Here is a 14403-nt window from a genome sequence, read left to right as displayed (position 1 = left end):
CATGTGAGCCCACTATAAATACTGATACACTCCCTGGGCCACCCTGCTAAATGCAGACACACTCCCCAGGACAACCCAGTAAATACAGACACACACACCCAATACCTAGGATTAAACAGACAGATTCCATAGGACCTCACTGTCAATACAGACGCACTCACCTGCAACAAAATAAATATCGTCATCCACCCCAGGACCCACCTGCAAATATTGACACAGTCGCTTCCCCCGCATCTCTACCCACTCTCGCTCGCTTTGTTTGCGCCCATTCATTCCCTGTCTGTCTCTCTCTGCTCCTTCCACTCTCTGCACACTCCTATTTTCTCCCTCTGTCACCCTCCCACTCACTATCAACAACCCCCTCCATTCTCTCATTCTATCCTACACTCTCTCCCTCTCTACACCCCTGCCACAATCTCTCAACCCCCCACTCTCTCTACCCCCAAACTCTCTCCATCCCCTCCCAATGTCTTTCTCTCTTTACACCACTCCTAGTCCCCGACTCTTCACCCCACTTCCTCCCTCTCTGTAAACCTCCCACTCTCTCTGTCCCCTTCACGCTCTCTATTTAACCCCTCCCACACTATCTCGACCCTCTCGCTTTCTATCTCTCCAGTACACTATGTCTTTCTCTTTCCCTCTTCGCCTCACAGTCACCCTTGACTCCCTATGTCTCCCTGTCCGAACCCCTTGCCAGTCTCTTCCCCTCCTACTGTCCCTCCCTTTGTCTCTTGCCTTCCCACTCTCATTCTACATTCTTACCTCACTCAGCCCTCTTTCTACTATCTGCAGACGATATTTCTGTCTACGCTCTCCCACTCTCTCTCTTGCCCTTCCATCTCCCTCCCTCTACCGCTTCCTACTGTCTTTCCCTACCACACTTCCTCTCTCTTTCACTCTTCACCCTCCCACTCTCTTTCTACCCCCACCCTCTCAGTCTCCACAGCGTTCGTGTCTCTCTCTCCCTCTCCCTCTCTTTCTTTCAGCCCCACTCCCTCTTGCTCTCTGTCTCGTTCTCTCTTCCCCAACCCCCACTCTGGGGTCTCTCAAGACCACTCTTTCTCTCGCGACACCTCCACATTGTCTACCACACTCTCTCCCCACCCCTCGCTTTCTACACACCTCCCATTTTCAGGTTCTGTAACCCCCCACACTCTCTAGGTCAATCCCTTTCACAGTCTCTCTCCCCTTCCCCCTCTCTCTGCTACACCCTCTCTCTCTACCACTTTCACATTCGCTCCCTAACCCTCTCCCACGCTTCCACTCTATACCCCCATTCTCTCTCGACCTGCTCCCATTGTCTCTCCCTTTACCCCCTCATATTGCTTCTTTCTCTACACACACTTGCCACGCACTCTCTAACCCACTCCCTCTCTCACTACAGCCCATCACACATTCTAGCACACTCCCACTCTCTCTCTCCCTTATCTCACTCTCTCACCTCCTCCCACACTGTCTCTCTACCAGCTCCCACTATCTCACTGTTTACCCCACATTTCCTCTCTCTACCCCACTCCTTCCGACTGTCCTTCTCTATTCAAAAACACTCTCACTCTTTACACCTTTCCCACGCTCTCTCTACCCCTCTCCCACTCACTACATCCCTCCCACCCTCTCTACCCCATTCTCTCTCTAAACCACCCACTTTTTCTCTCTCTATCCCTTTCCATTCTGTATCCCTTTACACCCACCCTCTCTCTCTCTAACCCCCTCCTGCTCTCTCTCCCATTAACCTACTCCCTCCCTCTCTCTACTGCCTGCCACTTTCGCTCTGTACCCCACTCCCTCTCTCCCCTTCCCACTCTCACTCACCCCACACACTCTCGATCAGCTTCCAATATCTCTCTATACTCCACGCCCTCTCTACCCCTCTCTTTCTCTCTTCTCACACTCTGTCTATTTGCCTCCCACTCTCTCTCTCTGTCTTCACCACTCGCACTGTCTCTCGTTCCCTCCAAATCTCTCTCTACATCTCTCCCTCCCACTCCGTCTGTTCCACCACTATCTCTCTCTCTCTACCCCTTCCTCTCTGTTCCTCTCCCTTCCTCTCTGTACTATCCGCCGACTATATATCGTTCCCTTTCCCTCCCACTCTCTGTCTTCACCGGTCGAACTCTATCTCTCGTTCCCTCTAATTCTTTCTCTACGTCCTTCCCTCCCACTTTCTCTCTTCCCTCTCCCATGCTTTCTATCCACGTCCTCCTTTCCTCTCTCTCTTCCCCAGCTTCTCTCTACTAGCCGCCCACTATATACCCTTTTCTTTTCCTCTTACTCTCTTCCCACCGCTCCCAATTTTCCCTCTCTCGACACTCTCCCACTCTTTCTATCTGGCACACTTCCACTCTCTTTCTCTCCCCCCCCCCCACACTATCTCTACTCCCTTCATCTCGATCTACACCTCTCATACTCATGACTTGCCGTCCTCATCTCTCCACCTTTCTCTATTCACATCCCACACTCTCTCTCTTTACACACCTCCCTCAATCTCTCTCTCCATCACATACCGCTCTCTCTCTCTCAATTCTCCCCTCTCACTATCACTCGGTTTACTTCCCTCCCTCCTATTCGCTCTCTCTGCCCCCTTCCTCCTTCTCTCTCTACGACCCGCCCATTGTTTCTCTCTTTTCCCCTCCCACTTTTTCCACCAACTCCCATTCTATCTCTTCCTCTCCCATTCTTCCTCTCTCTGCACTCTCCCACTCACTCTGTCTACAACACAACCCTTTTCTCTTTCTCTTCCTCCTCCCACTATCTCTCGACTCTCTTCCTCTCTCTCTTTATAACTCCACAGTCCGGTCTCAATTTTCTCCAGCTATTTCGCTCACTTCTCCCCTCCTACTCTCTATCGCACGACTTCCCTCACGGTCCCACTCTCTACCCTCTCGCCCCTCTCTCTACACCCGCCCACACTCTTTACAAACTCTCTCTCATATATATATATTATATACACACACACACCTACCACTCTGTATCTCTATCTCTCTCTCTGGCGAAGCCCCCTCTCTCAACTCCTTCCCAGTCTCTCTCCCTCCCTCCCTCTCTCTTCCCCACACCCTGTCTCTCTCTCGCCCTCTTTATCTCTCTCACACTACCTCCTACCACTCTCTCAAAACCTCCCATTCTCTCTCCATTTAACCATCTGACTGCTTCTCTTTCGACCCAGTTCAACTCCCTCTTCTCAACTCTCTACCAACCACACTCTCTCTCCGCTTCCCTCTCTCTCACGAACCGCTGACACTCTCTCTCTACCAGATCTCACAATCTTTCTCTCTTCCCAACATCCCCTTCTCTCCATTCAATTCTGTAGCACTTTCTCTCTCTTGACCACCACACAGTCTCACTCTCCAGCCCCTATCACTCTCTTAACTACACATCCTCTCTCTATCCCTCCCATTGTCTCTCAATCTCTCTAACGCCCTCCCACTCTGTCTTTCTGTCGCCCTCTCACCGTCTCGACACCCCTCTTCCACTCACTAACCCTGTCTCTCTCCCTCTACCTCTCCCACTCGTTCTCTCTATACCCCTCCGATTCTCTCTCCATTTACATCCACCACTTCCTCTCTAACCCCCTCGTGTTCTTTCTCTCCGTCTGACACATTCCCTCACTTTCTCTACCGCCTCCCATTCTTTCCCTTTAATCCACTCCCACTTTCTCTCCCTCCAAATATCTCTCTCTCACTCCCCCATTCCGTGTCTTTTTCTCTCTATTCCCACTCTCTCAGACTTCCCCTCGAACCGTCTTTGTCTTCCCGCTTGCACTCACTTTCCCCTTTCTCCACCGATCGTCTCTGTCTAACCCCTCCTCTATCTACCCCACTTCCACTCTCTGTCTACTCCATTCCAGTCTGTCTCTCTCCACTCCACACCCTCTGATTCTCTACCTTTCTCCCACTCTGTCTATCTGACACCCTCGCATCCTCTCACTCCCCTACCCTCCACGGTCTCTTTCCCTAAACCGTCCCACTCTCTCACCCCATCCCATTCTTTCTGTCCACGTCCCCCTCTCTCTCTCTTTACTGTTCTCCCACTCTGTACACTCTACTCCACTGCCTCTCTGTCTAAACCCCCAACGCTTTCTATCTCTAGCCTCTCCCATTCTCTGTCCCTTTCCTCCGTCCCAATACCTCTCACACTATCCACCACACTTTAACTCACCACCGTCCCCGAATCTCTCACTACGCCACTCCCACATTCTCTCTCCCCCCACACTCTCAGTCTAAAACCTTCCATTCTGTCTCTCTTACAGTTCCTAGTATCTCTCTCTCTCCGCCACTACCCTCTCTCTCCACTCTACTCCTTCCCACTTTCTCTCTCTACCCCAACTACTCTCATTCTCCACCCCCTCCCACTCTCACTCTAACCCAACTCTCTCTCTACCTCGCTCCCGCTCTCTCTACGTCTTACATTCTCTCACTGTCTAACCCTCCCACTGTCGCTCTCTCTCTAAACCCCTCCCATTCTCTCTTTCTTCTTCTCACCCACTCTCTCTCTTCCCGTCTCCCACTCACTACCCCTCCTTCTCTCTCTAACCCACTCTCTGTCTCTCTTGCTCCTTCATTTTCTCTAACTCTCCAACACTTTCTCTCTCTCCCCCTCCCATTCGCTCTTGCTATCTAAAGCACTCCCTACTCTCTCTACCTACCCTCACTCTATCTATTTACCCCACTCCCTCTCTGTCTCTCTCCCACACTCTTTTCCTCACGCCCTCCCACATCCCTTTATATCACATCTCACTACCTCTCTATTTGATACCACTCCCTCTCTTTCTCTCTTCCCCACTCTCTCTCTTTCTCTCCTCCTCCACTCTGTCACTTCCCCTCCCGCTCTCTGTCTTCCTCGCTCTCACTCTCTCTCTTCTCACCTCCGATTATCTCTCTCTACCCCCCTTCCCCCTGTCCTCGCTTCCCATAATTTCTCTTTCTTTCTTCCCACTGCCATTCACACACACTCTCTATTCTCTCCCCCCCCCCTCTCTATTCCCATCCCACTACCTCTCTTTCCTTTTGCATCCCAGTCTCTCTCTGTCTACCCTCGTCATCTCTTTTCTCCCTTCCTACTTACGTTCTCACTCTCCCCCTCCCGGTCTCTCTCTCCTCCCCTCGCACTCTATCTTTTTATCTTCACCATCCAACTGTATCACAGTCTACCCCATCATTCTCCCTAAATCTGGCATCTCCTTCTCTCTCTGTCAACTCCTCACACTCTGTGATCTCATCCCACACTCTCTCTCTTCCTGTCTTCCCCACGCTCATCCACAAACTCTCTCCATCCGCTACCACCATCTCTCTACTCCTATCCAACAATCTCTCTCCCTTCACCTCCCAGTCTCTCTCTCTGTCAACACTGCTCATACCCTCCCTCTCAGCCCCCATCCCTCTCCCTCTCTCTAGCCCCTCCCATTAACTCTCTCACTTTCCTTCTCTCTCTACCCCACTTGGTCTCGCTTTCTAACTCCTCCCACTCTCTCTCGACTACCTCCCAGTCTATCTGCCCAACCTCTCTCTCATGCTAGGCTCTCCTACTCTCTCTCTCTCTCTCTTTAGCCACTCCCTCCCTATCTCTCTACTCCCCTCCCTCTAACTCTATCTTTCCGCTCCCACTCTCGCTTTTTACCAACTACAAATGTTTCTCCCTCGTTGTCTCTTCTCTCTCTCACCTTTTTTGTCTCCATACCCTACCTCTGCATCTCTCTCTCTGTCTACCCACCTCCCTCTCTCTTCCCATCACACTCTCTCCATCTTTTCTCTCTAACTCCACCCATTAACTCTCTCTCTCACATTCCCTCACTCTCGCTATCACCTCCCACTCTCTCTGTCAAGCACCTCCCACTCACTGTCTCCACCAACCCAATCTTACCTACCACGCTCTCTCTCGACCCTAATCCCAAAGTTTGTCTCTTCCCCTTGGAGTCTCTCTCACAGCCACACTCCCTCTCACTCTGTCTCTATAACTCTCTACCCCGAACTCTATTCCGAACGTTCGCCCACTCTCTCTCTGCAACCTCACAATCTCTCAAACCCCTCGCAATCTCTCTCTGTCTACCCGCATCTGTTCTTTCCATCTAAACCTCTCTCTCACTACACCCTTCCCACTCATGCGCTCCACACTATCTCTCTCTCTTGCTACCCCATTCCATCTCTCTAGCCCACGCGTACAATCACTCTACCCCGTTCCACTCCCTATCTTTGCCACACTCCTTCCCACTCTGCCTCTATCTCTCTAAGACAAATTCCAAAAGAAGGGCTCATGCCCGAATCGTCGATTCTACTGCTCCTTGGATGCTGCCTGACCTGCTGCGCGTTTCCAGCTCCATCTCTCTACCCCTAACTGTCTCTCTAAGTCTCTCCCAATCTCTCTCTATCAATCTCTAAAGCCACCACTCGTTTTGGATCTCACCCCTCTCTCTCTCCCTCTTCAGCTCCCACCCCTCTGTCTGCACATTCTCCCTTTATCTCTCACCCTTCGACACTCTCTGTCACACTCACACTGTCTCTCTAAACCCTTCCCATTCCCTTTCGACCCCATAGATTATCTCTACTGCACTCCATATTTCTCAATATCACTCTCTCTAACCCCTCTCTCCCTCTGGAACCTCACACTCCATCTCGCTCTACCCCTCCCACTATCTCTCACTCTCTTCCCGTCCCATTCTCTCCCTTTTGTTCTTCACCATCCCTCTTTCTCTGTACCCCACTCCCTCACTCTCTTTCCCTCCCCTACAAATGATCTCCCTCTGCCCCACTCCTGCTCTCTCTCTTTCTCTCTCCACACTCTCTCTCTTCCGATCCCACACTCTATCTGTCTCTCGAGATCACACGCTGTCTCTTCTCTCCAACAACACTGTGTCGAAGAAAGTGCCTCACTCTCTCTATCTCCCCTTCCATCTCTCTCTTTGACTACCTCCCCCCACTCAGCCTCTCTCTACATCGAATCTTATCTCTGTCTCATATCCCACCCTATATCTCTATCTCTAACCCCTCCCCTCTCACCCTCTGCTTCTAACGCCTCCAAAACTCTCTCTCCACTCCGCTTTCTCTCGTCCCCATACGCATTTTCTCTGTCTGTACTCCGTCCCACTCTCTTTACCCTCCTGCTGCTCTCTCCCCCACCTCCCCTTTCTCTTCCGCACCCCACTTTTGCAGTTTACACCATGTCCCCTCCCCCACGTCCCTTTCTCTCCCTCCTCCATTCCCTCTCTCTCACACACCCTCCGTCTTTACAGCTTTCCTTTCTCTATCTACCCATACCCCTTTCTATTCTCCCTCCCACTCTGTCGCCAATCCTTCCCTCTACATCTCTCTTTACTCCCTCCCTCTCTCACTACCGCGCCTACTCTCTATATTTCGCTCTTCCACCTCCCACTCTCCCTTCCCTCCCTCTCTCTACCTCCTCCTACTCTTTCACTGCTCCTTTCACCGTATCTGCCGAACCAAACTGTCACGATAGCCCCTCCTACTCTCTCTTTCTAACATCACCTTTCTCTCTCTCCAGCCCCTCCTCTCTCTCTAATCCCCCCACTATCTCTCTTCTTCCGCTCCCACTCTCGCACTCTACCAACTCCAACTGTCTCTCCCTCGTTGTCTTTCACCCTCCCACTTTTTCTGTCTCCATTTCTTCCCTCTACATCACTTTCTACCCAGTTCACTCTCTCTTCCCCTCCCGCTCTCTCTCCATCCTTCTCTACCTCCTCCCATTAACTCTCTCTCTCTCATTCCCTCCGCTCTCTCTACCACCTCCAACACTCTCTGTCAAACACCTTCCACTCACTGTCTCCAGCAACCCACTCTCTAGCTAACCCTCTCTCTCTGTCTACACCAATCCCACACTCTCTCTCTCTTCTCCTTGGAGTCTCTCTCTCTGCCACGCTCCCTCCCTCTCTGTCTGTCTCTCTCTCTACCCCGAACTCTATCCCTACCACTCTCCCACTCTCTCTCCCAAGCCCTCCCAATCTCTCTACCCCCTCGCAATTTCTCGCTGTCAATCCGCTTCTATTCTCTCCCTCTAAACCCCTTCCACTCTCTCTCTCTACACCACTCCCACTCGCGCTTTCCTAACGCCTCCCTCTCTCTTGCTACCCCATTCCGTCTTTTTCCCCACGCCTACACTCTCTCTACCCCGTTGCACTCTCTATCTTTTCAACACTCCCTCCCACTCTCCTCTATCTCTCTGCCCCGTACTGTTTCTCTAAGCGTCTCCCAATCTCTCTCTACCCATCTCTAAAGCTACCACCCTTTTTGGCTCTCACCCGTCCCAGTATCTCTCTCTCTCTCCAATCCTCCCACATCGCTGTCTGCACATTTCCCCCTCTTTCTCTCACCCTCCCACTCTCTCTGTCACATTCCCACTGTCTCTTTAAAGCCTTCCCATTCCCTTTCGACCCCATAGACTATCTCTACTGCACTCCATATCTCTCTATTTCTCTCTCTCTCTAACCCCCTGTCTCTCGCTGGAACTCACTCTCGCTCTCTCTCTACCCTCTCCCAGTATCTTTCTCCCCCTCCCCTTCCCACGCTCTCCTTCTCTTTCTTCACCATCCCTCTTTCTCTGAACCACACTCCTTCGCTCTCTTGCTCACCCCCACAAACGATCGATCTTTCTACCCCACTCTTGCTTTCTCCCGTTCCCTTTCCACCCCTCTCTGTCTCCCGATCCCACTCTCCATCTGTCCACCGAGCTCACACGCTGTCTATTCCCCCTACAACACAGTCGAGGAAACCGTCTCTCTCTCTCTCTCTTCTCTTCCATCTCTCTCTTTGACTGCTTCCCCCACTCAGTCTCTCTCTGCATCGAATCTTATCTCGCTCTTATCCTTGCCTCCCTCTGTCTCTCTATCCCCTCCCATGCTCTCCTTCTAACCCCTCCCACATTCTCTCTCTCCGCTCCCTTTCTGTCTTGCCCTCACGCAGTCTCTCTCTCTCGTCCCACTCTCTCTACTCTCCTGCTGCTCTCTCTCCCACCTCACCTTTCTCTACCCCTACCCCTCTCAGTTTAATCCCCCTCTCTGTTTCACACACCTTTTGTCTCCACCCCTTTTCCTTTGTCTCTCTACCCCCCTCAGACTATCTATCTGTTCCTGTCCCACTCTCTCTACCGACTCCATCGCTCTCTTTCATTCTCTCTTCTCCCCCCCACACTATCTGTCTTGATTTCTTCCCACTGCACCTCTGTTTCTCTCACCTCACTCTCTCTATCCCACCCACTCTCTCTCTTTCTCTCTTCTCCCTCCCATTCTCTCTCCCCTCCATCTCTCTCTACATCCTTCCTCTATCTCTCTCTGTCATTCCCTCCTTCTCTCTCTCTGACCCATAACACTCTCTCTCAAACCCATCCCACTCACTGTCTCCATTCTCCCCCTCTCTACTCCACTTTCTCTCTCTAACCTGTCGCGCATTCTCTCCACTTCCCTCTCCATCTGCAAAACTTTCCCTCTGTAAACCAATCCCACTGTCACTACTCCCTTGCACTCTCCCTCTCTGCCACACTCCCTCCCACACTGTCTCTCTCTACCCCCGAACACCATCCCTACCTCTCTATTCTACATACTCTCTACCGCTCTCCTAATCTCTGTCTACACTGCTCACACACTCTCTATCGTTGTCCCAATCTCTCTCTCTCTACACAAACACTCTCACTCTCCCTTGCATTCTGTCTCTGTCCACCCCTCCGACTCTCTCTCTAAACCCCTTCCGACTCTCTCTCTACCACCTGCCACTGTCTCTCTCGCAACTATCTCACTCACTCTCTCCACCCTTCCCCCTCTCTCTATCCCTCTCCTCTCTCTCTCGCTGTCCCTCGCACGTCTCTTCCCTACCCAACTCTATCAAACCCTTCCACCATCTCTACTACAATCCCGCTCTCTCTCTCTCTCTCTCCCTACCCTCTTACACTCTACCTCTCTACCACACTACCTCCCACTCTTTCTCTCTCTCTACTCCCGAACACTCCCTTCACCACTCTTCCAAACTCTCTGCTTCCCTCCCTCTGTCTTTCTACCGCCCTCAAATCTTCTCTCTATCTACCCCCTCACACACTCTCTCTAAACCCCACCCAGTCTCACTCTCACTACCCCCTCCCACTTACTCTCTTCAACCTCCCATTACTACCTACCACACTGTCCCTCACTATCCCACTCCGAATCATTCTCTAACACCTTCCACTCACTCTAGCACCTTCCACTCTCTCTGTCACACTCCCTCCCAATCTGTCTCTCTCTCTAACCCTGAACTCTGTCTACCTCTATCCCAATCTCTCTCCCTCTTCCACTGTCCACTCTCCAACCTCCCACTCTTTCTATGTCTACCCTCCCACAATCTCTCGGTGCATCAGTCACACTCCTTCTCTCTACACCCTCCCACTCTCTCACTTACCGTCCCACTCTTTCTATCAGCTTCCAACTCTTGCTCACTCCAATACTCTTCCTACCCCATACCACTACCTCTCTCCACTCCACTCCCTCCCTCTATTTCTCTTGTCCACGCGCACTCGCCCCTTCACAATCCACCCACTCCCTCCAGCGAAATCCCTCTCTTTTTCTTTCTTCTCCCTCCCATTCTCTCTTCTCTCTCCATTTGTTTCTACCCCTTCTCATTCTCTCTTTCCCACCCTCTCTCTTTCGTATTCCTCCTCATCTCTATGTCTACCCTCTCACTCACTACTCCATCCTTCCCTTTCTCACAACTGCTCCTACTATCTCTCACTACTCCTTCCACCATCTTTCTCTTCCCATCCGACTCTGTCCCTCCAAATGTCTCTCTGCACCCTCTCTCTCTATATATATATATATCTTTAACCCACTCCCTCTACCTCTCTCTCTACCCCCACCACTCTCCCTCTCCTTGTACTCCCTCCCACTCTCTATCCTTCTCTCATGCGACCCCTTTCAACAAACTCGAACTCTCTGTATTCCCCTCTCAGTTCGATACCCCACTTCCGCTATCTGTCTCTTTCTCTCTTCCCCCCCTCTGTCTTCCCCTCACACTGTCTCTGTCTACTGTGTTTGCACTCACTCTCTCTGCACCGCCACACTCTGTCTAACCCCACTGTATCTCTATCCCCTCACTCCCTCTCGCTAGTCCCCTCCCACAATCTATCTCTCTCCTCCCCTCTCACTCTCTCTCTTTCTTCCCCATACCACTCTCTCTGTTCCCTACTCCCTCTCTCTGTCTTTCCTTCTAACCCACTCACTCTCTCTCTCTTTCTCGCCATCCACCACTCGCTCTCTCTTCCCTTCCCACTCTCTCTGTCAACCGATCTTGCTCTCTCTCTTCTCCCCTCCAACACTGTCTCTCTAAACCCCTCCCCCTCTTTCTTTCTCCAGCTCAGTTTATCCCTCTACCCCTAATCCAGTCTCTCCCTTTAGATCCTCTCTCTGTCTGTCTCGCAACACTCTCCCACTCTCTCTCTGTCCCACTCTCTTTCTCTCTATAAAACCTCCAACTGTCAATCTCTCTCCGCCCTTTTCTCTCTTCCCCATTCCCACTCCCTCTCTACAACCTCCCACACTTCCTACCATCGTGCCTCTCTATCTCTCCACCCCACTCCCTCTCTCTACCTACCCCCTCCGTCTACCTCTTTATCTTCCCCTCCCACTCTCTTTCTATCACGTCATCTCTCTCTCCCTCGTTCTCTTTCTCCCCCCAACTCTGGCTCTCTCTATTAACTCCCTCTGCATCTCTCTCTACTCACCTCCCTCTCTCTCTTCCACTCCCACTCTTTCTCTCTATATTTCCACTGTCTCCCACTCTCTTCCTCTCTCACTCCTCCCTCTCTTACTAATACTGTCCGACCCTCTCTGCAATCTCTAATACTCTCTCTCTCAAACCTCTCCCACTCACTCTCTCCACCCTCGCCTCTCTCTACCGCACGCCCTCTCTCTACCCCCGTACAATCTCTCCACCGCCCCTCTATCTACCGCACTCTCCCTCTCTACTCCAATCCCACTCTCCCACTCTACCACCTTGCACTCTCTCTCTGCCACAGTCCCTCCCACTCTCTTGCTCTAGCCCTCCCACTGTCTCTTTCTACCTCACTTCCCCTCTCTCTTTATTCCTCTCCCACTCTCTCTCTGTATCCATCCCTCTCTCTCTCTAACCCCTCGCATTCTCCCCTGCCTCCCCCTCTCTCTAAACCCCTTCAACTTCAACCCTCTCTATATACCCTCCCACTCACTCTCTCCACCCTCCTCCACTCGTCTACCCCACTCTGTCTCTCGCTACACCACTCCCACTCTCTACCTCTTCCACTCTCTGACTTCAACATTCCCTCCTACTCTACCTCTCTCTCTAGTCCCGTACTCTATCTCTACTTCTCTCTCACACTCTCTCTGTCAACCAAGCTTGCAACCTCTCTCTCTCACTCCCCTACAACATCGTGTCACTCTCACCCCCTCCCACTGTCTCTTCCCCTCCTCTGCGTCTTTTTCCGTTAAGGTCCCATTCAAACTCTCTATACCCCATCTCTCTCTCTACCCCGCCTCTCTCTCTAGCCCTTCCTTCCCTCTTTCTCACGACCCCTTCCCACTCTCTCTCTATCCCACTCCCTCTCCCTCTCAGCCCGCCCACTTTCTCATTCTTATCCCTGATACTCTCTCTCCGCTTCCCATTTCTTTCTTGCCCACTCCCACCCTCTCTTTACCCTCCACTCTCCCTAGCTTCCTCCCACTCTCTCTCTCTCCAACTTCCACCCAATCTCTACCGTCTCTCACTATGTTTCTCCCGCATTCCTCCTCTTCCCGTTATTCCGCTATCTCCCTATCCCCTCCTGCAGTTTGACATTTCCACTATCTCCACCACAATTTTTCTCTTTTTCTCCCCCCTCCGACTACCGATCTGTCTTCCCCCAACTGTCTCTCTACCCACTCCAACACTATCCCTCGTTTTCTCTTCTCATTCCCAATCTGTCTCCAACCTCTCCCTCTCCATCTCACTCTACCCAACGCCAACTCTCTCTTTCCCTCCCTCCCTCTCTAACCCCTCCCACCATCTCTCTGTCAGCCCCTCCCTCAATCAACCTCCTCCCACTCTCTTTCAGTCCCCACCCCTTTTCTACCCCCTCGCACAGTCTGTCCCATGCTCACTCTGTATCTACATCACTCTCGCTCTCTACCCCAATCCCACTCTTTATCTATATCCTTGCACACTCTCTCTGCCACACTCCCTCCCACACTGTCTCTCACTAGCACCTAAATCTGTCTCTCTACCTCTCTCTCCCCACCATTCCCAAAATCTCTCTCTACCCCCTTGTATTCTTCTATTTTTCTATGCTCCTCCTACTTTCTCTCTCTCTATACCCCTTGCACTCTCTCTTTCATAACATCCCACTCACTGTGTCCACCGTCCCACTCTCTACCTACCCCACTGTCTCCCTCGACCCCACTCCCAATCCCTCCAAACCCCTTTCAATTTGTCTCTGCCACACTCCCTGTCACTCTGACTCTATCTCTATCTTTCTACCCCCAACTCACTTTACCTCTCTCAACCCACTTTCTCTACCTCTCCCGCTCTCTTTCGACCGCTCCTCACTGTCTCAACACCCAATTTTTCCCTCTCTACGCCGTCCCACTGAGTCTATCCCTCTACACCCCTGCCACTGCCTCCGTCTCGACTATATCCCACTCTATTTCTCACACTTCCACTATCTCGAACACACATCCACTCTCTCAATAACAAGCTCAATTCTCTTTCTGCCACCTAACATTATCTCTCTCTCTCCACTCCACTCCCTCCCTCTCTTTTTCTCTCTTCCACTCCCACTCATTCGCTCATAAACCAAGCAGTTTCTCCAGCGCACTCCATCTCTCTCTGTCTCATTTCCCCTCGAACTCTTGCTCTTCGCCCTTCAACTCTCTCTCTACCCCTCCCTCCTTCTCTGTTCCCTCACACACTCTCTCACTCTACTTCTCTCTCACTCACTCCTTCCATCGCCCCCACTCTCGCTCTCCCCTCTCACTCTCGCTCTACCCCATTCTCTCTCTTGAACTCCCCCACACTTTAACTCCCCTATTCTCCCTCGCTCTCTATCTCCCTCCCACTCTCCGTCTAATCTCTCTCTACCCCACTCCCACTCTTTCTTCCACTCCCACTCGCTCTCTATAATCCCTACTCTCTCGACCTGCTTCCAATACCTTTCTCTACCCCATGGTCTCTTTCACCCTGCATCATTTCATCTCTCTCTCTCCTTCCCTCTTTCCCACTGCCTCTCTTCCACACTTTCTCTCTTATTCCATTCCTTCTCTCTTTCCCTCTCTCTTACCCCCACTCATTCTCTTCCACTCCATATCTCCTTCTCTGTCCACCCCGCTTGCACTCTCCCCCTCTTCTCTCCTAAACTCACTCCCTCCACTCCCAGAATTTCTCTCCCCTTCCCCCTCTCTCCTCCTCCCTCGCTCTCTGGCTGTAATCCCCT

The sequence above is a fragment of the Chiloscyllium punctatum genome, chromosome 51 (assembly GCF_047496795.1).
Source record: "Chiloscyllium punctatum isolate Juve2018m chromosome 51, sChiPun1.3, whole genome shotgun sequence".
NCBI classification, from domain to species: Eukaryota; Metazoa; Chordata; class Chondrichthyes; order Orectolobiformes; family Hemiscylliidae; genus Chiloscyllium; species Chiloscyllium punctatum.
The sequence above is the reverse complement of the archived record's forward strand: the minus strand, read 5'-3'. Positions refer to the sequence as shown.